Below are 26,909 nucleotides of genomic sequence, written 5' to 3' on the forward strand. Positions count from 1 at the left end.
TGAATGGAATAAATATTCAGTATGAAAGTTAAAAAAATCAGGCTGCATAAAAACATGAATTCCAATTTTATACTATTCAAAAGATCATATCTAAAATATCAGAAATCAGAGACTGAAAGTAAAAAGGTGAAAAACAATATGATACTATCTGGCATGACTATGTTAATAAGACACAAAATAGATTTAAAGCTAAAATCATCACTAGATATAAAGAAGGTCATGCTATACAGATAAAATATTCAAAAATTAGAAATATACAAAAATTCTTACTTTATGAACCTTATAACAGCCTCAAAAAGTCCTTAATTGACAGAACCAATACTTGGTAAAATACTTTGAATTAGAATCATGACATCTAAATGAAAATGCATTGTTTATATGTAATATTTATACCTTGAAATCCAATTATCTTCAGGGGTCATGATGTAAGATCATTAATCTTATTGCTAGAAAATATGATGAAAATGCCTACTATTTAATTTTTGTTTTGCTGAGGAAGATTAGCCCAGAGCTAACATCTGTGCCAATCTTTCTCTGTTTTGTATGTGGGTCACCACCACCACATGGCCACCGATGAGTGGTTTAGGTCTGCACCTGGGAACTGAACCCAGGCTGCCAAAGCAGAGCGCACCGAACTTAACCACTAGGCCATGGGGCCGGCCCCCTATTTAATTTTCATATCTCTGTTACTTATGCATATCAACCACAAAATTAACTGATAAAGATTAATTCGGATTATGATAATAAAGTTTGTCAGAGTGTTTTAGTTTGTAGTTTGCTTTACATTGCTGTGATGACTGGCTGAGTCTCACTCTGCTACTCTTAGGCTGAGCTAACTTTTTCTATACTGAGTTCCCTTATAATTTGCTGTGAGTATTTGTTTTCCCTTATTCGCTGGTGGTCGTCATAATTATCGTGTGCATAGAAAAGCATTTATTTATCTAATAATTGGAGTCAATGGTTTAAGTGTTGTGATAATAGATTGAAATTTAGATTTGGGATTAAAAAAAGTAGTTTTGGAAATCTTTGTGATTTGGGGTGAGGCCTCTCAGGATTGTTAAAACTTGATCTGGAAAAGGAAAGTACTAGAAGAAAAGATTGCTTAAATCAAGTCCAGGTTAAATAACCATAGTAATCATGATGCTAATGCTAATAATAATAATCATAACTATTTCTACTCTGATGTCTATGCCTATTCCCAATTTTACTATATATTCAGTTCATACCTATTTTTTAAAATTATTATTGATTTGTAAACATTTTGAATGTATTCTGGATACCATATCTTTGCTAGTTATATACATTGAAAAGCTCTGATTCCTTTGGGTAGACTGTCTTTTATGGAGTTACATGTTAAATGAGTCATTAATTTCAATATAATCAGTTTTATTATTATTATGTTTTACCGTTTTGTTGTGCCTTGTTAAAAGAAACTAGATGAACTTTCTTTTTTCATTTATTGTGTTTATTTTATGAAATTTCTATTTTTCAATATTTATATTCTTTAATACACTTTTACATTTTTCTATAAAATGTACATTCGACACTAGATATATTCCAAAGTTCTTATAATTTTAGCTTCTTAGTAAATGAATCTTTTAAATTACGTGTTCTTTACTTTTTTCTCCCTAATTTATTGGAACTCCCATTATTTTAAAATATTGATTTTGTTGTCTGGCAATCTTGTTGAATTCTTATATTAATTCTAATTATCATCTACACATTATCCCATGTTTGTTATGTAGATGATCATACCATCTACACACAATCATGCTCTTCTTTACAATTCTTTCCAAACTTTACATCTCTTATTAATATTAAAAAAATTTTTATTACTGCTCTGGATAAGACCTCATTACAGTGTTCAAAACAAATGGTCCTAATCAACATCCTTGTCTTTTCTAATTTTACAGAAACGTTTCTAACAAATCACTGTAAAGTATGAGGTTTTCTGAGAGTTTTCGGTAAGTCCTAGACCTTTCTGTTATATCATACTGCCTTGAAAGATTGTATCTTTACATTTCTTTAAAGAAAGGGACAATCATTTATGGGAGGGAAATCATGATGCTCTTTGGAAATATGGTGAAATATATGGATTTCTCCACAGGAATAAAATGGACTTTTGAACATTAACACAAGCACCTGGTGTACACTTTTAGGGGCTCATGAGTCTATTAAATATCCTCTATTGACTCAAAGTTAAGACTCTTTGATCTAAAAAGAATTTTATTCATCAAAACATTCAACAAACATTTATTGAATATCCATTATATGGCAATGACTGTGAAATATATTGTGTGTACAGAAAAAAGTAAATTGAAACTCATGAACCCTAGATACTCATAGTATAAAACATAAGCTCATGCAGGTGTTAAAATAAAATATGATACAAGACACCTCTGAGGAAAGTATATGAATTCTTATCTCAGTGATTTCTTTCTTTGTTAATGAAAGTGCATGGTGTAATTTCAAATAACATTTTGTCATTAGATAGAAGTTCCTGATATCTTGAGTAAACACTAGGCTGGGCCAATGAGAATAAATTCATGTAATAATAAATTGTTATATTCTATCTAGCCTCTTTGCTCCCTTTATTTTTCTTCTTTTCTAAATTTCCCATTTCATCACACTACACTGGTGTGTACACTGGCATGTACTGGTACATGCTTTATTTTGGTTCAGCCAACATGTTGGTACTCAGAGTTCTTTTATCAGTAGTTTTGCAAAAATGTCTGCAGGCCATTTTGCTCAAAAGGACTACAGATCCCTTAGGCTTTCTAGAGGAAGCTTTGTCTGCCGTTGCTTCCAAAAACATCGTAGACAACTTGAAAATAAATAAATGGATAAAATACTTTGGTTGAACTGGTTGTAGTGACGGACAAGGCGCCTTCTCCGGGGAAGTATGGCCACAGGCCTGCTGCACGGAGGATGGACTGAAAGTCTGGGACTTGATCTCCCCTGCAGTGCTTGCTGCCTTTCGGCATGAAGAGCAGATGATTATTTTCGCTGGACCTCTCAGCGGTGTCTGGTTTATAGACACTTAGAGGAGGCATTCTGCCTGTGGCAGGATTAACCTCACTTTTTTCTGGATCTTTAAAAGTAGGATGTCAAACCTGTCAAAGCTTCCTTGGGTGTATTTCTATTCCATCAATCTTTTGAAACGAAATTGCTTACACCTGTTTCTAGGGAGGTCTCAGGAGGGAGTTTTCATTTCAAATGATTAATACATGCAATGTGTGCCTCACTAACAACTAATGCTAAAAATAATACATAGGAACACCCCTTCAAACTAAGTTTGCAGCAAGTTTTGGGGCAAAGTATAGTAATTAAATTCGCACATGTATCCTTGCCTATCAGCTCATATTTAATTTTCGTATGTGTGAGAAGTTAAAAGATTTGGGGAAAGAACAGCAACTGTTACCACAATATAATAAAAATTACTCAGTGCATCTTTTACTGCTGAAACTTAGGGCAACCATCAATTGAGTAATCTTCAGTATATGGTCTTGGATATAATTGTGTTATATGTCAATCAATTTCTTACCCAGAATTGGTAAAATTAACTATCAGAGAATTAAATTAAAATGGAATCCCTTCCAAAATGTAAGTCTGAGTTATTTCTCTACTAAATGTTTAATATTCATATAAACTATTGGATCATTAGTTCATGCCCAGTCTTGAACTTGGTCTAAGACTTAAAGCCTTGATCTTTTGTTTCATGAATATTTAATTGGACTGAACTCTTTTCCTGTTACTGTGGAGAGAGAGTGAAACATATTCTTTATTGCTCAAGTTATCCGTCGTGCTTGGCATTTTAATTTACTTTCTTAAACTTTTTAACCAAGGACCATTTCAATTCCAATGAGCATACTGTATCACACTTTTTCAGATGACTACATTTTCTCTTTGAAGTTTTTTTTTAATTCTTCTGAAGCTTGAGAATATTTCCCATCTAGTTCTAGCTTACTAAACATTGAGGTCAGACAGAAATCATTCTTCTATGATTTGGAGATTTTGGTTGGTAGGTGACTATACTTCAAGGAACATATTGTACTTCTAAATATATCTGGAAATTATCAAACGTGAGTCATCTTCATTTCTCTAACTGATTAATGGTATATGTGAATTATCATTCAGAATTAAGTGTATTACTATAAATTATTATATCTAGGAGAGTATTTAATACAAATTACCTGTCATAACCACACCACTACCGCCACCAAATATTGTCTATCTTCATTAAGTGGTGAGGTGGAGTGATAAGCATCATGTTGGGGCTGCTGCTTATATAAGAGGGTAGGAAGAGATGAATTTTTGCTGTATACTTCTCTACATTCTATATGTACTACATATATACATTGACATGAATTACAAAGAACCACATTGAAGTTATTGATTTCAAATGAACCGTATGACTAATAAATTTAATTATAATGCTATGAACTTTTTAATATCTTATGACTTCCCAAGCATTTTCTTTTTCTCATTTTATTCCCATAAAATAGATGATGAGTTAATGATGTTCATATATATTTACTAAATAATATAATCGAATGAAAGAACAGGTTTTCTGAAACCCAATCTGGCCATCTTTCAGCTACACTGCTGTTAGATAAATTTCAGTGTTTCACACATATGTTAAAATTATTGCCTATGTTTGGAACCTCAGTTATTTAAATCAGATATTTCTATACCATCTTGAACACAGACTTTTTTCCAAGTAGTACAGAGGTTCCAAAATTGTGGTCAGCATCCTGAACCCAGCCTAGAGTTGTCTTTTCTTTGTCTCATGCACTGTTTAATATTTAAAAATAAGAAATTAGCATAAAAGTCTGTATTGAAAAGTGAGAATATTGGGCAACAAAGATTCTATGTCTTCTTGTGGAAATCATCGAATAGTGCTAAAGAGCTGAGGGCTCCTTGCTATAAGATATTCTATTTTCAGTAATCCAATCCTTTGTGTCTTCCTAACACTGAGACAGAGTGTCAGCTGCAGAACTAAGAACAAAATGTGATGACATTACCAGAATCCTTACGTGAGGCTCACTTTCCTCCTTTGTGTTATAAGACTGACTACAATAGGTAATTGATTTTTGACTACTGGTTGCATCACTTAATCCTACTTTTGGGTTGTTTATATTGAGTTCTTACTTAAACTTCTCATCACGTGTACATCCCTTAAATGATGGTGTTCCTATCTGAAAAACAGATAGGACTACACTATGAAAGGCCTTCTTCTCATCCTACGGAATCTTTCTAGGAGGCTTCTAATCTCACCTTTACAGTGAAAAGTCATACATTTATATTTCTAGACCGTATTTCTCTTTGTTTTATTTGATGTTTAGACTTCTAGATCTCATTTATTATTGCACATCTCCATTTGGGTATAGTGTAGATATCTCTTATTAAACTGAATTTTTCATATTGTTACCCAGATTTGGTCTTCCTTCTATATTCCTTAACTCAGAACATGGTAATATCATACTCTCATTACCAAAAAATAGAAACATTGAAGTTTTCTGTCTCTCTTACTCTTTTTCTCAATTCCTAAGACCTAAAAAGCAGCCAGGTTATGTTCATTCAACCTCTCAAATCCACCATTTTGACTGAAAAAACACTTACCACCTATGTATATACTAGAAACATACAATAAATACGATTAAAATAAGAAAATTCTCCCAACTTCCAAAAGTTCATAATTAGACCTATGAATAGAAAATTATAATTCAATGTGATGTGAAAAATGGTGGGATTATACAGAGGGTGTCACAGGACTCCGAAGAATGCCATTTAAGCCATACTGAGAGAGACTGGTGGTGTTGCTTCTACTGAGTGATGCTTCGATTGCATTAGCCAATGATGAATTTAGGGAATGGGAATTTCATGTAAAGAGAATAAACTGAAGATATAAAAGGGAAAGGTCGATATGGGAAAATTTATAAGCAGCATAGCTTGCTTGAGGATAAAGTATAAGGTAGGAAGCGTGGTAGGTAAGTTGGAGAAACAGATAGAAATTGCATTATGCAAGGTCTTAAATGACATATAAAGAGCTTAGACTTTATCTTCTCAGGAAAGAATTTGAGAAAATTTAGGCAAAGGTGTAATAAAATCAGAGATGCAATTTAGTAAGAATATAATTGAGTATTTTTATTTGGTATAAATGTCTGCATGGAAGGAGCCTGGTTAGGGAGATAATGCAATGGTTACGAAAAGAAATTTTGAGGGAGTGAAATAAAGTGGTTATAATAAGGACATAGAAGATTTGATATAATAAATATTTAGAAATTAAAATCTGGTGATCAAACCAAACATAGAGGGAGAGGGAAAGAGACAAATAAAAATAATTTTTTCAATTTTCTTGCTTTGGTGATTGAGTAGCTGGTAGTATGATTAACAATAGCAACAAGTATGTATTTGAACTAGGAAGATGTTCATGGTAAGTGAAAAAGGCAGGTTGTTGTGTAATATCTGGAGAATGATTCTACTTTTTATCCAACATAAAAATAAAATTCCCATAAGTATTTATAATTATTAATATTTTCTTAAAAAATTTGTAAGTGGAAAATCATAAGTAGAAATGTTGATTGGGGTTATTCATATAGGACCAGTTGAATATGATTAGTTTGAGAGCTCTATAGGGGACTGTAGAGCTGTATAGATGTTCGATTCTGCCATAAATACATGAGTTACTTTTCCATTGAACTATATAAACATTTCTTCATTCCTACTAATAAAATCAGCTATAATAATACTTATGATAAAACAGCCAATATGCGTACCATGTGCAGGTACTGTGTTAGACTTTTTTGTATTTTTTGTGAAATTCACAGCAACCATAGAACATTTCACAGGTAGCGAAACTAAGGCTTGGAGAGGCTAAGTGTAAAATGTAAATTTACACTTAGCGATATGCCTACATTTAAAGCCAGTTCAGTCTGAACTCTTAAATACTACTTTACATATGGCGCATATGTGTAACGCGGTTGACTGCAATTAGGAATGCAGTCTTTCTCAAGGGGGCAGATACCTGAGCAATTTCACTTTCCTTCTACCTTATTTGTAGTTGCTTAGGAAAAAACCCACCGATACAATATAAAAATACTACGATTTTTATGGGGAGGGGGTTAGGTGGCTGTTTTAATAAGCAAGGCAACTTACATACAAGGCTAATCTTGGTTGGCCGCAAGACGAGTAGATCTCCACATCCGCCTGCCAAGTTCTTCATTTAAGAGTTTATTTAGAGTCCTTAATGAGATTCAGTCATGAATACCATCCACATGGTCTCAACAACACATTACTCGCTCAAGGCTGTGTCCTTGAAGTGGCTCCTAGTGCGAATGGTGGGCCAAATGTACATTCCAAGGACAGGGGAGTGGATGCGGAGCCTCCAATTGCTCCGGTCTAGTTAGAGTTTCAGCTGATGATCACATACTCTTGATGACCTTCTCCAACTCTCCACCCCTGGTGACCAGCTCTGACAAATCTTGCAGGCCCCTCCTCTTCTACAATGTGCCCTGAGTGGTCAGCAAAGGGTTTCATTAGCATGGAGGTGCCTGGTTTGGTGGCTCTCTGGTGCACTGGAGGCAGATACCACAGCAACGATATAGGCATATGCAAGAGAAGGGCATAGAAGATATACTCAAGGATTAGGGTAATGACTTTTCCAATCATGAAATTAAAGTGTTTTTATTTTTGTACTTCATTCTTCACTCTTGTCTTCCGATGCCTCCCTGAAATCCCAGAGTTTCACCCTGATTTTCATGGTTGTAACATCAGAAAACATCACTTCTGGGGGAAAAAAGTGCCTGATACATTAGGTAAGCATAATGTCTCACAACTATGAATTGAGATACCTAGTAGATGTTTATGAGTTGAATTTATATTAAGAACTGATGTAATATCAGAGACTAGGAAAGAAAATGCTTAAAATGTGATTTTATCATCAAAGATGACTTTCTATCTATAAGTCATAGTACAGAATCTATCTAAAGAGCATGCTAACTTCTTGCTGAAGTGATAAAGTTGTCCTTTTAAAATTTGACATAAAAATTAAAAAAATTATGAATATTATTAAAATATGAATATTATTAAAACTATGTTATATAATCTTGTTACTCTTCTCAAGAAAACTCTATCCTGAACCTTCTATGTGCTATTATGTAGACTATACGACGAAGACTCTCTGTGGATTAGATCTAATGAATGATCACTTATAATCATTAACACATATGTACAAAAGCATGGCATACGGGTGACGTGAGCCTGGACTCCATTCTACACAAAGGCAACAAAAATACGTTTCAATCATTCTCATGAAGATTCAAATTGCTAACATACCACTTCAAATTTGAAGTTAATAAAGAATGTCGGGGGCTGGCACAGTGGTGCAAGCGGTTGAGTGGGCACGCTCCGCTTAGGCGGCCCGAGGTTCACGGGCCCGGATCCTGGGCGCGCACCGACCCACCGCTTGTCACACCATGCTGTGCCAGCGTCCCATATAAAGTAGAGGAAGATGGGCATGGATCTCATGTCAGGGCCAATCTTCCTCGGCAAAAAAAAAAAAAAAAGAGGAGGATTGGCATTGGATGTTAGCTTGGGGCTGATCTTCCTCACAAAAAAAAAAAGAATGTCATAGAAGAAGATAATGACAAGTACAATGTTATAGCCATGCCTATTTTGTCTTTTGCCTTGCATAAAATAAGCTCAAAGTGGTAAATGTATTTTCAATTGTATGATATAATTTTAGCACAAACAGAATATTCTGTATAATATGAAAGCTGCAAAGTCTAGTGTTTAAGCCTTAGGAAAATCGAGAGTTCAAAAATGTCTTCAATGAAAATGGAATAATCAGCTATGACTATTAAATACATCACTTATTTTACTGATTGACTATTTTTGCTGGCATAGGGAAATCTGACTGAGAATGGAAAGAATCTTAATTTTACTGCCTTATTAATGTTGAATATTTTGTCAGACGAATTTGAAGTTAGTGATTAAGTTCACATGACATTGCCAAAGAAGAGGTTTTGTTTGTGGACAGATTAATGCAAACAGGGCCAGTGGTCCACTCACCCTTCACTCAACAATGGAGATTGAGTGGGACGTTTAACCTGTTCCAACTGAGTTCACCTCTTCGTGTTGTCCAAAACTGTATGGTTTCCCCTTAAGGCTGAGGCTGTTATATAAAAAAAGAAACTATGTATTGTTATTATTATTTTGTTTCAGCTCAACCTCTAAGAGATGACTTTCCTAGACTCCAGCGGAATAAGAATGAACCTCAAGAATCTGAGTACTTTAACTGCAAATTACAAATCACGTAATAATTATGACAACAAAAGAGAAATAACACATTCCAAGTGTCATGCTTTTTAGATAATAATCAATTTTAATATTAAAAAAATCTTTTGAGGGGGGCTGGCCTGGTGGCATAGTGGTTAAGTTCACGCACTCTGCTCCAGTGGCCCAGGGTTAGCAGATTTGGATCCTGGGTGTGGACCTACCTACACACCACTCATCAAGCCACGATGTGGCAGCATCCCAAATACAAAATAGAGGAAGATTGGCACGGCTGTTAGCTCAGGGCCAATCTTCCTCAACAACAACAACAAAAAACTCTTTTTATTGTAATGATTGATTACTTTGAGTTGTTTTTTGACTTTGTGTTCAATTTTTTAATTGTTACCTCTTTTAATAAATAACTTGTGTTTGTTTCGGTATTTATCTCATTTACTTATGCTGTGCAAATACTTACACAGTTTTGTTTTCCAAAGGGGTTAGTAAGACCTCAGTGTTTGATATCCTTCTTGGATTTATTGCATATATTTTAACTCTATGTTATGTTCCAGAACTCATCTTCTGACTGCTCAAATACCACCATTAACTGCTCATTGAAAGTTGGCTCTAAGATCACTTGTTCTAATATTACTTATGACTAAACAGAAAAAAATGCTGAAAGAGACTTCAAACAATTCTTGTCTGTCCTCCACTTTTGATGATTAACTGTGCCCAAAACAACACACAGAGGTCATTAGCAAACTGGGCCTGAAAAATGGTAATAGATATATATTTTTCTACTTGTCCATATTAATTAATGTAGACATTTCCTCCAAGTAATATTCCTTTAAAGAATCTTTTTGTGACTCAAAAGTAGCTTTACATAATATTATTAAATTGCTGATTATCTATTTGGTAACAGGCAATCTACTTTCACAATTTCTTGACAACAGTACTTCTCTGAATTTAAAATTCTCCATATAGTTGTAAATGACTAGCTTGTATCAAACCAACTTTCACCAAGAATAACTATAAAAATCACATTTAAGAAAAGAAAAAGAAAACACCTTACTTATTGGAGGCATTGGAGAGTATCTAGGGCATCCAGCAATTGATAGGACAATATCCTAATAAAAGGAATACACAATATGAGCCCAACTTTCCACAAAATTTCCCCTTGAGGTATTTTCCATTGCTAAGTGGCAGAAGGCAGAGAGACTAAGCAGAAAGCAAAAACTCAGGACTCTTGACAGTCTTACAGGGCTAAAGAGACAAGATAATATGAAGTACAGGTATAACCAACCAGTCAGAATTGGAGGGACCAAGATCCTCAAGAAATAGGAGACACAGAGAAGTGTGTCTGATTTTCTAAGTTGCTATTCACCGTAAGGCGTTTGTCCGTTTCTAAGCTGTTGTGGACTGAGAGACCAAGACGACAAGAAGACAGCTGACACTCAGAAGGTAAAAACTGAAGCAGATGTTTTGTCAGGTTCAATGTGCTGGGAAAACAAAATTGGGAATTTAGGGTCTGTCAAGAAGAAAGGGGCCCGGTAATTGCTCTAGTATTTCATTTGACACCTTTGAAAAGTTATGCTCTATGAAAAAAAAGAGCAAGTCAGAAATAGACCATACCTCAAAGAGACTAAAACCCACCTTCCTATCATCTTAAAACCCTGATTGGATCAAAATGATTTGTTTATGCTCTGACTGTCATTTAGGGAAAAAAAAAAAAAGTAAAATCTCTCTGAAAGAAGATAAAATTATCAGAGAAGAGTTTTTGTAATTTTTTATTCAAAATGACTGGAATCCAATAAAAAAATTTCAAGGCATATTAGGGTCAAGGAAGAAATGACCACAAACCAAAGAATAAAGAAATAATAGATACAGACCCACAGCCAAGTATTTTACCAGCCTACTCAGTCTAAAATATCTCTGATTATTATGTTCATGAAAACACTTGATATGACAGAAAATTTTGTCAGAGAAGTGAAATCTTTAAAAATAATTGAATGGAAAATACAGTAATTGACATTAAGAACTCAATATATAAGTTTAAATATAGATTAGACACAACGAAAGAAAGGATAAGTGAACTTGAAGAAAAGAAAGTAGAAAATATCTTTACTGAGACATGGAGAGAAATAAAAGGAAGGACAATACAGAAATGATTGTAAGAGGTCATGGTGAAAAGCATTAATATACACTTAATTTGAATCCCAGAAGAAGAGAGGAAGAGTAGACAAAGGAATATTTAAAATGGTTCTAGTTGACAGTCTTCCAAAACTGATGAGAGATATAGAATCTACAGGATCAAGAAGCTCTAGGAACCAAAAATAGCTAGGTATATCCTAATGAAACTGCTGAATAACAAAGATAAATTATACTAAAGACAGTCAAAGACAAAAAAGATTCATTATCATCAAACGGTTAACATTGGAACTGAGAACCGACCTTCGAGAATAGTAAGTTTGCAAGTCAGAAAACAATAGTATGACAACTTTATTGTGCTCACAGGAAACAACTGCCAACATAGAATTCTGTAACCAGTAGAATATTCTTTAAAAATGAAGGGGAAATAAAAATATTTCAGGCAAACAAAAATAAGATTTCATAGCCAGCAGATGTGCACTATGTGAAATACTAAAGGAGTTTTACCGAGTTTTTCAGAGATAAGGAAAGTAATCCCAGATAAAAATATAAGAATTGAAGAAGAAATGAAGAACAATGAAAAAGATAAACAGATGGCTAAATGTAAATGAATATTGATCGTAAAAACCATAATAATATCATCTGTCAATTTAAAATATATATAGAATTAAAAACACAATAATAATGACAATAATAATGTGAAAGACAGGAGGGGGGTAAAATAAAATGCTGAAGACCCTTGTGTATTCTATTTCATTTATTTATGCTCTGATTGTTATCATCTTCTTCCTTTTCCGTATGTGAGTTCAATTAGCTTTTCTTTTTCTAGTGTGTTGAGGTGAGCTCTGTGGTCATTGATTTGAGACCTTTCTTCTTTCTAATAAAAGCATTTGGTGCTATAAATTTCCCTTTAAATTTGTTTTGGGTGTATCCCAGAGATTTGTATATATTGTGTTTTCATATTCATGTAGTGCAAAATACATTCTAATTTCTGCTTTGATTTCTTTTTTTACCCATTAGTTATTTAAAAGTCTCCTATTTTGTTTCTAAATTTTTTTGGAAACTGTGGGGTTTATCAAAGTTAAGCATTTGGACATCCTAGTTTCTGAATAAGAATGCTGTAGACTTGTTTGTCTTAGATGTATGCATTCAACACATGATACATGATAGAGATAGATAGATAGATAGATAGATAGATAGATAGATAGATAGATAGATAGATAGGGAGTTGATTCTCATTATTTGCAATAGTTATGGTCTATAAAGTTGCCTCAAACAATGAATTAGTGAATACTGAATCATTGCTCCAAGGGGAAATACAGGGTTAAGATTTTGTGAGCCTTTGGTCACAACCTTTTTGTCAAACAATCAATGCAAACATGGTTTTATGTGTGTTTCTGTTTAAAGTCACCTTACTTAATATATATTTTTGATTCATTAACATTAAACTCACAGCCAACAATGCTATAAGTCCCTTACAAAGCTTGTCTAACATTCACATCTTTCCATAAGACACATCACAGCTTTCTTGCGCTTAGAAACACTAGACAGAGCTACCCTACTATGTTTGGGAGCATTTTAAATAGTGAAATAACCAACAAAAAGCACAAAAATGTGAAAAACATACTAAACAGACTTTGAAAAGGACACTTGTTTACAGCCTGAGAGCTGAAATAAGAAGGGAGGTCATAGTCTTATTGCACCTTAGCATGTCCACGGTGACTGGGAAAGTGCTGCAGGTATTAATTGGGATTACGAATAAATTTTAGCGAGTAGGCAAATTTGCAAATACTGAATCTGAATAATAAGGATCAGTTGTATATACCTTGGCAGTGTCATTAAATTGAGCCTTGAGAAACACGTATGGTTCAAACTTGGAGGCGGAGAATATAGGTCCCCTGTGAATTGTGAAACAGTCTATTCCGTCATCAGATACATTGACTGGGCTCTTCCAGGATAGCAGGCACTTTTTCTTGGATGATTTTCTTTGGTTTAGGTTCCAGAATTCTGTATATCTTTGGGGAACTCACCCAGCTAGCTCCTTTCTAGATGTTCTAGTCAACCTCTAACAATTTTTCACTCCTAAAAACAAAAAAGGCATTCCTCTCTTATTCTTTCATAATATGCTTTCATGTCCATTACTCATAAATCATAGCAAAATAGAAATGATTTTTCTTTTCCAGGAGGAAAAGGACGACTTAATCCTCCAACTCTCAGAGGAACTGAGTGACAATACTTCTATTTTAAATGCAAAGAAAAAAAAAATGAAAAAAACCACAGCTGAGTTTCTGTATTTAAACAGGATGAATATTCATATCTTGGAACACAGTTTCCTTAAGTGAAAATTCTGAAAGCATATCTGAGAACAATGCATATATACATAAAACATATAACATTTTCAATTAAGATTTTTGAGTAAGTGGGATATAACTTATAACTACTAAGTCAGATAATAAAATGGCAAAATCCATGAAAATCTGCCTGAATGACTGTACTATACTGGTAATATCATATACAAAAGTTTAGATTCATATCTGGAAAAATAGTTTGTTTCAAGAGCCTTAAACATGGATTTCATGTTACAAAATCTTTAATTTGAATTTGCATTGATTTTTTTTTATAATTCCAAATATTACTTCCATTATTTTACTGATGAGGATTGTTTTTGGAAATATCATTTGATCATTTGTAAATCATTTGTATTCCCATATAGTTGCCCAAAATGATTTGACTGGCAAAACATCCTTCAAGTCACATGGTTAGATAACCAAAATTTTCCAGTTTTCTTAAAAGAAAATAGGAACTAATTAGATTAAAATACCAATAAATATTATATCTCCTGTTGTATAGGTTTAAATGAAAAAGCTGAGTACAGTTTAAGAAAAATGTTAATGATATGAATAATTACTTTTCCTTGGATCTTATACTGTTTATTTTTTTTAATTATTCAACCTTAGGACGACTCTAGTTTACTTTCAGATTTGGCCTATGGAAGTATTACAATGTGCAGGACTAGCTCAACGTATATTCTTTCCCTTTTAAATTGAGTGACATTAAATTCATAATGTATAGACAAATTCCAGGCTTAGCAGACATTGATTAATCTGTCAATACTTATCTTTCTTTTTTGGAGCATCCGACAAAATTAAGTTAGTAAAGCTTGCTGACAGGATGCTAAAATGCATATTGAAGAGGAGGAGCTGTATCCTCTTAAAGCAGGTTTTAGCACGGGCATTAGTAGATTATCAAGTATAAACTGCACATCCCTGCATATCATATATTATTCTTCAAGATATCTTTGGGAATTTATAACTATAATTTTTTTGATCTCTTGACGTGCAAAAATACTATCTGTGTTCCCAATTGTTTTCTCCATATATCCAATGTTTTGTTAATAAAGAAAATGCGTGAATATAAAAGGAAATCAAGCATTTCACCAAGAAGTAAAATCCTGCATTTTACATTTAAGAAATATACATTGTCCTTTATTATTTAGTATATCATAAGGAAGAATCATTTTACTCTCACAGTTTACAAATAACACTCATAAGAGAATGACTGATAAATCAGAAACATTCCTGGCAATGACTGTTGCAATTCTTCAGCAAACAACAGACAGGCATATAGATTTGTCAAATGAAATGCTAAACCACCGTTTTCAACTGTGAGGTAGTGTTCTTAGAAAGCCATTGTGACAAAGTGGCTTTTTTTATTTGTTTTTAAATGAGTTTTAGGCCATTTAATTAGTTTAATTCTCCCTCTCTAATGTATGAGAGAAAGCTCTCTTAGATTTGCTTTTATAACTTTTATATTTTACATATTGTAAAATAAATCCACATTTACTGCAGAACACTTTTGAAAATATGCATAAGAAAATGAAGCAAACTAAAGTCTTCTAAAATGCTGCTACCCGAAAATAAATAATCCTTCTTAAAATTAGGAGTATACAATTCCATATACACACACATAAAAAAAAATATGTACACACACACACGCAGAGAAAGAGGCAGACAGAGAGAGACAGAGAGAAACAGGGAGAGAAGGACACATTTATTACCCACAGTTTTCTTTTTTGTAACTACATCGAGGGACTATGTTATAGTTTATTAATAAAATCCCACAATTTTATAAATTTGTAAAATTTATTTAAAAATTTATAAGATTTAGAAAATCCCAACAATTTATTGTTGAATAGCTGTTTTCAATATTTTGCTATTGTCAATAGTGCACCAATGTAAATTCTTGTGGCTAACACTTTGGTTACTACAGTCTGTGATTACTTCTCTAGGATTAATTTCCAGTAGTAAAGTGTAGATCATAAAACAAAACATCTTTTAACCGTTTTTGATATGTTGATACATATTGTCAAATACATCAACTGATACATATTTCCAAGTTGCTGTCACAGCAAATTGCACTGTCACCAGCAGTAAATGAGACTTTCCTTTTCCACAAAACTTCTAAATGTTTGATATTAGCATTAAAATATTTTCAAAAATATTTTAATTAGCTTTGATTTAAGCGAACAAGAGGTTAAACATTTGTTTATTATATTAAATTTTTTTAAATGGTCTAATAATATTCTTATACATCATTATACATTTTCTACTGGAGTTTTCATCTATTTCCTATAGATTTGTACAAAGTCTCTTATTAAAAAGATATTGGCTTTTTATCCATTATGTTTCTGCAATTTTTCCTAGCCAAAAATTCACCTTTCATATTATGTAAACTATTTTATAATCTAGGAAAAAATACATACATATACACACCCAATAATCATTTCTCTCTCTCACTTTTTTTTTTTTTTTTTGGTGAGGAAGATCAGCCCAGAGCTAACATCCATGCCTATCTTCCTTTACTTTATATGGGACGCTGTGACAGCGTGGCTTGACAGGCGCTGTGTTGGTCCAGGCCGGGGATCCGAACCTGCGAACCCCAGGTTGCCGAAGTGGAGCATGCGCACTTAATTGCTCCACCACCAGGCGAGCCCCTATATTCGAATTTTTAAATTTAGCTTCATAGGTTTATATACCAGGCTGCATATTCCTTTTCATATTCTCTTTCTTGGCACTGTACTTTCTTTTATATTTAACCACTTAAATAGTAAGAAGAAGATAAAAACATTATTTGTGCTCCTATGTTCATTGTAGCATTATTCACAATAGACAAAACATGGAAGCAATGTTAATGTTTATTGAAGGAAATTCTGCCATTTGCAGCAACATGGACGAACCTGGAGGTCATTATATTAAGTGAAATAAACCAGTCCAGAAGGACAAATACGCATGATACCACTTACAGGAGAAATCTGAAATAGTCGAACTCATAGAACCAGCGAGTAGAAGGGTGGTTACCAGGGGATGGGGGGAAGAGGATATGGGAAGATATTAGTAGGAGAGCACAAAGTTTCAAGTACACAAGATGAATAAGACCTAGAAATCTAGTGTACAGGATAGTATCTATAGTTAATAATATATGGTATACTTAAAAACTTGCTGAAGGGGTAGATCTAATGTCAAGTGTTCTTATCACAAAAAAATAATAGTAATGAATGATTAAAGAGGGCAGTAGGAAACTTTTGGAGCTGATGGATATGTTTACCACATAGATTGTGGCGATGATTTCACAGGTGTATACTTACCTGCAAACTCATCGATTCGTATGTATTAAATATATATAGCTTTTTGTATGTCAATCACGTTTCAATAAAGTGGTTGTAAGAAGAGAGTTTTTCAACCTCATTTTATTACCGGATAAGGTCACTGCTGTGTCAGATAATTAAGATTAGTAGAGAACAAGTCTAAAAAGTTAGACTAATTGGCTCTGTGTTTCCACTACGTCTCATATCACAGACACATTATTTACTTTAAAAAATTCAAGTCAGTCCCACAATTTCCCCCACCTCGTGAGTATCCCTCCGCGTCTCTCTCTGACTTTCGTTGCTCTCAGGAGATGTTTCTCGCTTGAGGGCTCCAAAGACACGCCCTGATAAGCTGTGTGCCCTGGTGTCTTCTTGGCACTTCTGACCCTGATTGACCCTGTCTAGCTCAGGGAAGTGGCAGTACACTGCTTTAGTCTCACTCTTCTCATTGCTTCCTTTGTGGAAAAAGAAAAAACAGATTATGGCCCTCTTGATAAAAGCTGAGCTAGTGTCTGTGTGGGCAAAATACAAACACTAGAGGGAAATGTCTCTTCACACATTTTCAGGTTTTTCTTCTTCCTCCAGTGTCATGTGCTTAACTGCATCAATTTTTCTCTCCAGCACGTAGCAGCATCCTGCTCTTTGTGTTCATTGCATCCTCATAGATATTTATATATGAATTTCCAGGAAATTTTATTTGGGGCATGAAGAAAGGAATCTGATAAAAAAATGGGCTGCTGCTTCATAACATTAATAAACTCAAATGAGTGCAAATTGCATGTTAAATAACACACATTTTAGTTATTTTATCTACTTTTGAAATTGTTAGTTCCCTGATCTGACAGTTCTTATTGAACAACTTTGCTTATTGCAAAATACACTAGGAGAATTGTGTGGTTTAAAAATGACTCATCTTTTAAATACTTGATTTACATGTCTTCACAATTCTTTTTATTGATCAATTGCCAAATTTAAGAGAAGTTTCAAAGTGAAATAAGCTTAGGGAGTCTGAGTTGGTCAAGGGAGAGGCACAATAGACAGCCAGCATCACGGGAGTTGCAGGAATATTCGGTCTGTCTTCCTGTCTTTCCTGGTTCTTCCTTTTCCCCATCTGGGACATTCTCTCACCATCCTTCTAATCCTGACCCCCGAATCCACCTTGCTCCGGGTCTCAGCGCACTCCAGGCGGCAGGATTCTACGGATTCTGCTGTTCAGCTGATGCTCATCTTTGTTTTCTTTGCCTTGGGGTGACTCGATTGCCCTTTCAGACTCGAGCTCATTGGCGACTAAGTGCTTTCCTGAAATTCAGGTCCTGATTAACCAGCTTCCTAATGCCTGAGTGGAGTGGCCGCTCGTGGCTACCTGGCAACGACAGTGTCAGGGTTTCTGGTTTGGCGTCCTCATCCTCATAGACTGAGTTATGTCACTTTCACTGTGTGATATTCCAAAGATTCCAAAGCTTCACTTACACACGCACATACACACACACACAAACACACACACACACACACACACACACACACACACAATGACTCCTATTTAACTCAAACTCTTATTCGGTACTTTCCCTTCATGATATCTGTGAATTAATATCTGTTTCTTTAGTTGTCTTAAAGGATAGAGCCAAACTCTCTCTCTCAGAATTATTCTGTTTGTAACTTAAATTCCTTTGATATTCTTTAATTAAGTTAATTTGAAAAGTGTGAGAAATGGAAGAAATGTAAACTCATCTCATTCATATGTAAATTAAATTTCAGGAAAATATTATCACTATACCTAAGACCTGGCAATAATAATTGAAAAGAGAATCACCCTTAGTTTGTCTGAAAAAAGAGGGGAAAAAAATCACCACAAGCCTCAAGTTATTCCTGTCATCTAAATTAAAGTCTGTATGATGTTTTAAAACCTGAAAATATTAATAATATTCAATTCTTATCAAAATAAACGTAGAATAGTCCTTAATTCAATTGACATTTTTCTTCTAGAAGTTGGTTCTTTAATGATTTGGGAAACTTCCACCTGCATATTCAATTCATTTCTAAGATGTCTTCGTTTTATCAAAAAGAGTATATAATTAATTGTATTGACTTAATAGCATATCTCATTAGTTATACATTTTGACTTTTCCTCTCTTAAAGGCAATATTAGCTACATTTTGACTACATATTTCTTCTCTTTTAATGTGTATAATGCAAAGGCTTTTTACTAATAAATAATTAACATTATGGAATCCTAGCTTATAATAATTGTCTTCATCTACAATGTGAGCTACTGTGCATTCTTCAACAGGGCACATGGGGCAAGGGGGGACATGTCAGTAGTTGCTCCATTGCCAAAAATGTTCTTAACATACAATGGGTGAATCATTCTCTCTCCCTGTCTCTCACGATATCTTACCCTGATTTACTTTGTTTTTGGCTTGTTTTTACATAGTACTTAAAACCCTTTATCCTAGTATGTGCTTTATTTATTTGTATTTATTTCTATTTACTACTTTTCCGGCTATAATTTTCTGGGAGCCAAGGCAAAATTAAGGAAATTGTTTAAACAGTTTAAGTCACCTTTTAACCCAAATTATATTAATTTTATCATCAATAAAATTATAGAAATATCAACAATTTTATAACATCAGAACAGCTAAGAATGAGAGAATAGATGGGAGAGTAAACTTTGAGTAAATTGATACAAAAGGCCACTCAACATCAGCAACACAAATTAGACTAGGAAAATTAAATAGATGAATCAATTTAGAAAAATATTAACGGAAGGCAGATAGGCAGAGATTAGCTTGTCTTATAAAATATGTATTTTAGAAAAAAAGATTATGATGAGCACAATGTATTAGACATATCCCACTTGACTGCCCCACAATATTCATGATGATCTCAAATGATCTCTCTCTCTCTTTTTTCCCCCTGCATAGCAAATGTTTGCAACCCAGAGGAAACCATTCTTTTGCTGAGGCCCATTATAGAGATGAACAGATGAGTGTCTGATTCCAATATAAGAATTATATTCAAGGAAGTTTTATTCATTTCCTGGTGTTCAGAGTTGCAGCAAATGAGCATGCCTGGGTCTGAGTGCTCAAAAACAGTAAAAATCTTGATAGAATTCTGTATCACAGAATATTAACAATGTAGAAAACTACATTATTTATGGTGGAAGTTTAAGGTACTTATATGTGTCTTATTTGTTAGACATCAACATTCTGTTTGCTGTCTCTAAATAATTTGGAAATCTTAAAAATAGTCAACACAAAGACTGTATCCAAGGAACTTGTTTATCTAGTGTTCACAGTTGGATGTCAGGAATAATTCTGGACATACCTGCTTCAAGGGGACAGAAACAAGCAAATATCTGATAGAAATATGTAACCTACTACTTTGTCAAGTAGGTAAATCTTTCTATTTATCTATATATGTATAGACCTACCTATTTATACAATTATATACTGTTTATCATAAAATAAGTATATACATATGATATTATATATAATCTTTTCTTGTAGATAGTCATATTGTTTAAGGAGGAAGATATATATTTTTTAATATTTTTTGCTTCATCCAAATAACTTGGAAATATATTAATGTATAATTAAAAATCAATATAAATACCTACTATTAAAATGCTATGATTATGATTACTACTTAATTTACTATTAAAATTATGATTTGAATTAAAAGTTTGCTTCATTATAATGGAGACACATGCATATCATATTTCATACTTTGCTTTTGTTGCTGAGAAGTTCAGAGTTAGACTTGATGTTTAATCATTACTCTTAGAGGTTGATCTATTCGCTTGTTCTGCATCATTGATTCTAAACAGTCAGGGAAAGACAAGCCTCCCATAGGAAGGTGTATTAGAGTCTCTGAGTTCATAAAATGTTTCATCATATTATTCCATCGGGTTATAAAAATGTTGAGAAAACTACACATTTTATTTTATTATCTGCAAATTTAATAGCCTTACTATGTACATGGGTTTTATTGACATCTCAAATTCTTTTCAGAAGAACATTTTATATTATATACTCTTTACTCCAATAAGTATACATTTTCCCCTTGAAAAGCTCTATGTAATTGAAAAATAACATAATTTAAAAAATAGAGCATGGTTAGCCTCAACAAATATTTATCGAACGCTATAACATATGATATGCTGTAGGTAGAAACATGAATGACCTGATTTTTTTCTCCTGGTAAATCTTGGTGGGGAGATGACTATTTGAAGGGGTCATTTCAGTACAGTGTTGTACGTGAAAAATAGTGTCTGCAGAGATGTTAAAGCTGATGGATTCGGGAGCTAAACTAACGGAATTTGGATTCTCAGCTTTGCAACTGAGTAGCTGTGTGGTCTTTGCCAAGTTGATTAACTTTTCTGTGTTTTTATTTCATTATACACAAAGGGATAATAATATTAACTACTCACATGGTTATTGTCTGGATTACATAATTAATGTATGTGCCATGCTTAGCCCAGAGCTAGAATTAAATTGTTAACCAAATATAATTTATCATTGTGACTAGTGGAGCCTAGATTGGTGAGGAAGGTTAGGGATGACTTCCTGGAAAGTTCTCTTGCAGAGATTCTGGCTCTTGAAGGCTGAATAAAAACTCTCTAAAGGATGAAAGGGGTTGTAGAGAAGCCCAGGAATAAAGAAGGGTGAGCAGTTGACAAAGACAGATGGATGTGACGTCATAATCTTGAAATGCCATCGGTTTGATATGACTGAATCATAAAGTGCAAGTGGGGAGTGGTAGAAGAGCGCTAAAGAGAGAAGCAGGAACTTGATCATGAAAAGAATCATACGTCCCTCAAAGGAGATTTGACTTTACCTTGCAAGCAATGGATATAAATTAAAAGTATTTTTAAAAAATGAGTGAATTGGTGAGCTTGGATTTTGCATAGGTCTTTCTGATGCAATAGGTTGAGAGATATAAGAAGGGAGGCAGAAAACAGCTTATGAGGTTCTTGAACATAGCCCTGGATAATATAGATTACATTGTTCTACAGTCATAAAGATTAATTTACAGGACCACTGTTTTTGAAATAATCTACTTATTTTCCATTTTAAATTTCAGTGAAAACAAAACACACTAACCACAGGGGAACTAATTCTCATGGGAATAACATAAATGGGAGAGAAAAGTCAGCATTGTTGCTAATAATATTTCCCAGAAAAAAAGTTGACTGCATATTGTATAACCATTACAATGATTTCTATATGTTTTTTGTAGAAAGTTTGTAAACATCTTACGTGATTATTATACATAAAGAGGCAAAATTAGTAACATAATTTCTTCCCTTTTCTACCTTATAATAAGAGTAGTAGTAATAGTAGCGGCAGTTGTAGTCGTCTTATAACTTATTGAATTAAAATAATAAAAAGCATTTAGGTTCATGCTTGTTCATTTGAGTAAGCTCCTGCATCAAGAATTATTTTCCTTTCTACTGTTTACATCATCCTTTGCATATTGATTGCTATAATATTATTAATGTTTGAATTTTTCAATATAAGCCTACTGTTGTTTAATAGGAAATACCGGTGTTCTTTCTCTCGCGCATAATCTATGATCCTTATTAAAGTCACTATGCGTATGTACATTGGGGAATCTAGAATGAGACACGCAAGAAGCGCCGGCACTTCTGCAGAGCGTGCACTAAGTTCCCCACACTGTGGTGTGATCCACACGACTCCTTGCTGAGGCAGAAAGAGGGTGCTCTCTGTTTTGCATTTCAGGAAATTGTGACTCAGGCTGTGTATTGACTTGCCCAAGCAACAGCCTGAAATTTATATCCAGGCTTTTTGACTTCCTAGCCAATGTTTATTTTCTTTTGTAGTATTTCTCTATGTCCTGAAAATAGTAGAAAAAACAATTTGAACTGTAGCCCAAATTCGTACATAGCTTAATTTTAACCCCGTTGCTGCGAATGATAAAATGGTATTTTGGGCATTTAAGAATTTACTCTGAGCCAAGAGAGTTAGTGAACCTGTGCCCTGAGTCAGAGAAAAGCAGGTATGAACAGTTACCGAAAAAGCAAAACCCCAGGTATGACCTATGCTTGATTTCTTAGGCACATTATCTAATCTCTCCAATTCTCCCTGAAAACAATTTATCTAGTGAGTTATAACAGTTATCTCACAAGGAAGTTAAGAAGATTAACTCATGAATATGCACAAAAGTCCAAGCGTGGTGGCTGGGAATTTAAGTTCTCAATATGTATTAGGCTTTTTCTCTTTATTAGTCAACTTTATAGATGTTTGATTGAGTTCTGGAAAGAATAGCTCCTTTAGAAATGCTTGGCTTTTGAAGAGGTTGTTCTTCAATGTCAAGTATGGCTTAGGACCAGTAGGGGGCAGCAGAGCGCCAGTCCCAAATCCAAAAATCTGGGCGCCACCTCCCTCAGGTTTTGCAGTGAAGGTGAGACAAGCCCTTGGACTTTCCCGGAGATCCAGACTGGTGAGGAAAGAAGAGAAGAGCTAAAGCTGCGGGGCGTGTGCTCGCACAACTGCAAGCTAAGGTTTGACAAAGCCAAGATCCAAACCGAAGACTGGAAAGCCAACTGAAACAGACACCAGCGTCGGCTAAGCCACACCCAGTTGCACAGTAAGGTCATAAAAATAGTTAATATGGCAGGAATGAAATTGAAATTAATGTGATCAGATTCTCAGTTCTGGGGCAGAAGATTCTCGTGATATTGGAAGAGCTTATCCCTGCTTCTAAAATTGGGCTCCACTTTGCCCTATTGGGGCGTGGCCATTGCATTGTCCACCGTGTCAGGGTCCCTCAAGCCAGCCTGCCTTGTACAGGTTTGGAGTGGAGATTGCTTTTACTAAAGCATTAGCAGTAAAATTGTGAGAGAGGTTGAGAAATCTTCAGGATAAGCATAGACTCCCAGGTTGGTATTTAAGACTTTGCCTTCCCAATACATGAGACACTAGAGATTTTACTGCTGGACGGGAGAATATAATGTTACAACAATTTTAATTTACTCTGTGTCCTTCGTGAGTTCCCAGAATATATGGTCGTTTATTGACATGATAGAGACCTCAATAGTAATACATGCAATGATTCTGAATAGGCCACAGATGTCAACTTAAGCTAAGATGAGGATGTACAAAACATATTTGGGGGACAATGGGTAGAGCAGGGGGCTCTGGTACTTAGGCTGAGCGTGGAATCAGATGTTCTGACTTCATTGAATCAAAGTGCAATATGTCTTTCAGTTCTCTTGATTTAGCAGGACAAAATAGATCATAGAATAAAAATAAGGTAAAAATATAATGACAGAACTCAGCTTTTGCCAAATCATGGTGTTCACACTTTGGAGACACCTTCTTCTAGAAATCAGAGGGATCTTAATTTAATTTCTATAATTTAGTAATCTGCTTTATTAGATCCAATGGTAGGTAATTATAGTGCTTTTTCTTAGTGTGACCACATTTACCTACTTCTAGAAATATCTAAGCTAAATGGATAGATGAATTTCTCTCTTTTAAGGGTCCTAAGCTGTGTTGAAACAGGGCTAAGAATTGCAAATAGTAAGGTTATCTTCAGAAAAATTTTCTATCTCCTTAAACTCTTTCTAAAATATGAAAACATGTTCTTCATTTATGGAAAAATATTTTGCATTACTGCTTTCTTAAATATCCCCTCATGTCCAAGTCAGTGACTTGTTACTCAAGAGCATCTCCCGTACCCCTGCATTAGGTGTTTCACCTCCAGGAAAGATGTTTAAATCTCAGGTCTCAAGCCATTCCACTCCCAGAGTGATGATGACTTGCCGCTTGCTCCCGTCAGTCTCAAATAACTCTGAGGTCCTTCTGCTCTTAGACAGCACTAGAGAGGGGTTATGGGTTGAATTGTGTCCCCCTAAAGTTCATATGTTGAAGTCCTAACTCTCAGTACTTCAGAATGTGACCTTATTTGGGAATAAGTTTGTTGCAGATGTGATTAATGAAGATGAGATCATTTGGCTAGGCTCTAATCCAATATGATTGGTGTTCTTATACAAAGGGAGAGTTTGGACACAGAGACAAACAAGCACACAGGGAGAATTCCATGTGAAGATTGGAGTTATGTTGCCACAGCCAAAGAACACCAGAAGCTAGGAGACAGGCCTGGAATAGATCCTTCCCCAGAGCCTTCAGAGGGAGCATGACCCTGCCGACACCTTGATCTCAGACTTCTAGTTTTCAGAAGTGTTAGAAAATAAATTTCTGTTGTTTGTCACTCAGTCTGTGGTTCTCCGTCATGGCAGCCTTAACAAACTAATATGAGAGGGAAGCACACAGCTCTGCTGAGCACTCTCTCAGTAAAGTGGCCTATTTCTCAGGACAACATTTCCACGAGGACTATCCCTTTTAAGAAATTGTTCTTTGTCACTGAAATGGCACCAGAAGTATAACCTTTCTAGTGTATATAATTTAATTCCCATTTTTTTCTTTGTGCCTCTGAGACAGTATTCAACTCCATTAAGACTCCTTTTAATGTTAAATTCACAAGTTTAATTAATACTTTTGTTTATTATAATTATAAAACATTTAAATAAGGAAATATATACTATCCAGTCAAAAGGAATGGTGTGAAGAATGGATGAAACAATGCATCATCACTCTGACAGATCCTACGGTGGCAAAGTGTCTTATAAGCATCCATAGGTGGCCAACTCTGCTCAACTATTCTAGGAGGAGAGACTCAACGACAGTATTAAATCTACTGAAAGTCCTACAGTTGTGTGTGTAGGGCTTTCAGTAGATTTGTCCTGCTGTATTGATATTTTATAAACCTCTCTTCCACATTTCATTTGGTGACATTAGAGTTCTGCATCACCAAAGTTATGAGACACATGGAAAATATAATCGAATGTCGTTAAGCTAACTGTAAAGAATTGTGAATATGAAAAATGAAGAGAAAGAAAAAATAAGAAGTTCAGTAAAGACTTCAGTTATTTGCAATTTTAGCTGTATTTACATATTCATATAGTGAAATAAAGTATTGAATTATAGAATTTTAACTCTTAACTTGTGAAAGTTAGCATCCTATCTGAAAAGTATGGGCTTTGAATCCTCAGTTTGCAAAGTGAATATGGAAAATGGCTCAGTGCACGCCTCTTTGGTGGAGGAGGAATCACTCTGGATGTGCAGCCCCTCCGGCCCAGACCTGAGCACTTTTTTTGGCTGATCAGTGACCCCATAGCTTATTGAGTTGGCAACCAACAGACCTGAGATGATCAAAATATTTCCTTATTAGATAAGTATCTTTCCAGTATGCAAACGGTTAGAGCTGAAAATAAAATGGCAAAATAAACCAAACCTAAAGAATTCATACTTGGGCGCTAGGGTTAAGAATAGTATATGTAATTGGCATTTTAAATGTTTATCACATTTAAGAGAATTTGACATAGACTATCGAGATTTTATTAGATTAAAATTTACAATTTAAAATGCACAATTGATTTTGGACTTCTGATTTCAGCAGGAAAAATATAAAGGAATTTGGCCACTACTCTAAACTATGTTGGGATAATCAAAATAATTTGAGTAACTATTTTCATAAGTTTAATTTGCTGCATTCTTAAAAACTATTTTTGAGCACTTGGAAAGGTGTTGCTTGTTAAGTCATACATTTGAAGACTATAAAAATAAAGTAGAATTATTAAATTTTGAAGTGGTTTTAAATGTGAATTATAACTGAGTTGTAGATAAAACTTTTCTGAGGGGAGGTTTAGTTTGTTTGAGTTAATCAAAGAAAAAGTGAAGATTGTTGTCTTTTTCATTAGATTAATAAATAGAATAACACTATTTGTACACTGAAATTATGAGGAAAGTAATATTTC

The sequence above is a fragment of the Diceros bicornis genome, unplaced genomic scaffold, assembly GCF_020826845.1.
Source record: "Diceros bicornis minor isolate mBicDic1 unplaced genomic scaffold, mDicBic1.mat.cur scaffold_315_ctg1, whole genome shotgun sequence".
Taxonomy (NCBI): domain Eukaryota; kingdom Metazoa; phylum Chordata; class Mammalia; order Perissodactyla; family Rhinocerotidae; genus Diceros; species Diceros bicornis.